Here is a 3,407-nt window from a genome sequence, read left to right as displayed (position 1 = left end):
TTGTGATTGTGATGTAAGATTTTCTTGTTCTTGATCATGCCTCGATTCGATCCAACTAATTGGAGTGTATCTAAATGTCACCAAAAAATTCCCCCACCCACCTCCAACACTACCAAAAAAATAACTTTTTCAGTTATGGAGTCTACGTGTTTGTCAAAAATATATATAAATAAACATACATCACACAAGTATATAAAAATTAACTTTGTTCCAATGAGCTTAAATAAATAAATAAACTTCATAGATATTTACATCAACTCACGAAAAAAGGAATAACAACAAAAATATAGTTCGTTGCTATATTTGAAAAAAAAAATGAGTGTAGGTCTTAAAATTGATAAAATCACTAATCACAAAACAAATACAAAAAATTAACATAGGTAGGTGACTCTTCATTGCTTAACTTCCAGGAATCCAAACCTAAAAGAGCAATTGGCCACCATTACGAAGTATGATTAATCTAAAAATGCAATTTTCAAATTTATTTTTGGAAGGCTGTTTAGGTTTAGTCCTTAAAGTTAGTTTATAGAGAAAATGACAAAAATAGCCAATTACACTAATTGCATTACAAAAATAGCCAAAAAAAATCGGGATTACATATTTAGCCACCCATTTCGCAGATGAGAAGGTCCCATCTGCGAAATGGGCATCTCATCTGCGAAAGTACAAGTGCCTGAAGCACAGTTGTGCTTCAGGCACTTGTACTTTCGCAGATGAGATGCCCATTTCGCAGATGGGACCTTCTCATCTGCGAAATGGGTGATTTTTAGGTATAAAAACGTTTTTTTTTTTTTTTTTTTTTTCATTTTCACCATTCTCTACACAAAAACTCTCTCTAACTTTGGGCTTCTCTCGGAATTTTGGCTAGTTTTTGAAGAAAATGGAAGATTATGTCAACAATCCCGCAAATATGGTTAGATTTTAACTCTTTTAATGTTTAAAGTTTTTTTTTTTATCAATTTTTGTATTATTTAGTGTTAAAAAAGGGTAATTTTGTTGTGTTTGATTGATAGTTTTAGTATATTTTTAGTATACTTGAAGTTTAAATGCAAGTAGAGACAAGTAGAGACTGCGTAGATAATGTTTACAATTTGTTATTTTTGTAGTTTTTTTAGTTGTTGTATAACCTGAAATCTTGTAAGTTTTTTTAGTAGAAACTGCAAAATAGTTGTTTGTATATATATTTGTCGTATAACATTTGTATAAGTTGAAAATTTGTCGTATATATATTGTTAGAAATTGTTTTTATTTGTCGTATAAGTTGAAAATTTTGTATAAAGTAGTCGTATAACTTGCAAAATTGTTAGTTTGGTTGTCGTTTTATTTTTAAATTTTTTTGTTTATATGGTTATATAATGTTAGTTTTAATTAGAAAGATAAAAACTGTTTATATATTTGTCGTTTAAGTTGAAAATTTGTTTAAGTTGAAAATATGTTTAAGTTGAAAATATTTATATATGATATTGTTTTCTATCGTAAATATATTTGTTGTATAACTTGGAAAATTGTTTATATATGTGTATGTTATTGTTTTTTATCGGGGAAATATATATATTAGTAATTAAGAAAGTATTTGCAGTTCGTAATCATATATTTAAAAAAAATATATTTTTTAGTTATCTAATTTGTTTTTGTGTTTTTTTTTGCAGCATGATTTTAGTTTAATGAATACGAAAGCCTTTGCGAACCTAAAAGGCTCTGGCGGTAACATATGGGAAGTCTTTGAAGTTTTAGATGATGCCCGACGTGCTATTTTCAGAAATACCGTCTTTGGCTATTTTATTGATGTCCCTCGTTTACAAGGGGACGCTTTATTGTTTCATAAAATGTTCCTTCATCAGATCCGGCCGGACCCTGTTTTATCTCCAGATGGAATAAAACGTTTATATTTTCGAGTAGGCAATACCAAAATGGTTTATGGGCCGGAAGAGTTTTGTTTGATTACCGGCTTTAATTTTGGGGAGTATCCAAAAAACATTGGGAGAAAAGGGTCGGAAAAATTAATAAGCAGTAAAAAAAGATGTTTACTGCGTGAACGGCTATTTCCGGACCATACTAATAGTTCGGTGAAAATCGGCGACCTGAAAAGTTTAATTTTAAATCAAACATTCTTAGCACTTGACGACCTTGATGCAGTTAGAGTATGTTTGATATACATTTTGTGTGAAGGTTTTTTGGGCAAAGAAGTTAACGATCGGGTGCCACAAGATTGGTTTTTTTTGGCTGAGAATTTGGATCTCTGGAATAGGTATATTTTCTTTACGTTAAAAGTTCTATTTTATTAAAGTTATAATTTATATAATAATCAATTTTGTTTTTTTTTGTTTTGTTAGCTTCTCTTGGGGTAGCTATCTATGAGATTTTACTTTTGTTGACCTTGAGGATACGTGGAATAAGATACATCATTATTTATCACTTCCTCAGCGTGGTCAAACTTTAAAGTATTCCGTCTCAGGATTTACGGCTCCAATTAGGGTATAAAAATTTTCTTATATTTAAATTGTTTTATTGTTATATTTTTTATTTTAATTTTAACTTTTATTACTGTTATTGTACAAAATTGTAGATATGGATATATGAGATGATTCCGGCTGTTCGTGCATGTGGATTTGCATTGAGAAAAAATAAAGACTTGCCTCGGATGAAAAGATGGAGCGGAACAAAAAAATTGAAATGGGTTGACGTGAACAAGATTTGGTCAAAGATGCAGGTTTAAAAATATTTCGTTTATTATTAATAAAGTTGATTATTATAGTTTTATATGCATTTTTAATATGTTTAATTTTTTAGGAGGGGCTACCACCAAGACAAAACATGTTACCGGGTGATGGTGAGATGACATCTTTTTATTATATGTCATTTCAAGAGTATGTATATGGTGAAGGGAAAGCAGTTCCATCCCCAGTACGGGACCATTTTAGGAGACAAGACGAATCTTCGTCTAGTATGTCGTCCAGTGGTCGCTCTCATGGTAGAGGTCGGGGCAGTGGGAAACACAAGCTAGACGAGTTGTTGAAACGGGTACATGTACTGGAGCAGCATGTGTTTATGAATCAACAAAAACCTACAGAGGTTTTTTTTGAAGAAGTGAATAATGAACAATTTTGGAACGACATTATTTTTGAGGATCCGACAGTGTCACAAAGAAATTATGATGAACAGGTTAGTTATACGCTACATTATTTATTAAATTTTATTAACATATATGAATACCTGTGTTCATATTTTATATTTGAAAATATAGGTTGTGCAAGATGAAGTGATGAATAAAAACAATACAACTCAAAATGTTTTTGGTGATACTCAAGACGACAAGGTTGTTATAGATGTTACCTTTACGATTTTAATAATTACTTTTTAATAAAGTGTATTTTGTTATTAAGTAAAAAGTTATATTTTTAATGTAG

General features: G+C 30.3%; 1 long non-coding RNA gene across 1 annotated transcript; it reads left to right on the top strand.

Moving 5' to 3' along the window:
* The first annotated feature begins 2,376 nt into the window (after nt 1-2,376).
* On the top strand, nt 2,377-3,019 carry LOC145055776 (uncharacterized). The gene is made up of 3 exons (XR_013685339.1): nt 2,377-2,475; nt 2,567-2,710; nt 2,791-3,019. It is a non-coding gene; the product is annotated as an uncharacterized LOC145055776 (long non-coding RNA).
* The last annotated feature ends 388 nt before the right edge of the window (nt 3,020-3,407 follow it).

The sequence above is a fragment of the Lactuca serriola genome, chromosome 5, assembly GCF_051521515.1.
Source record: "Lactuca serriola cultivar US96UC23 chromosome 5, Lser_US96UC23_V15, whole genome shotgun sequence".
Taxonomy (NCBI): Eukaryota; Viridiplantae; Streptophyta; class Magnoliopsida; order Asterales; family Asteraceae; genus Lactuca; species Lactuca serriola.
This window is presented reverse-complemented; position numbering and strand designations above follow the sequence as displayed.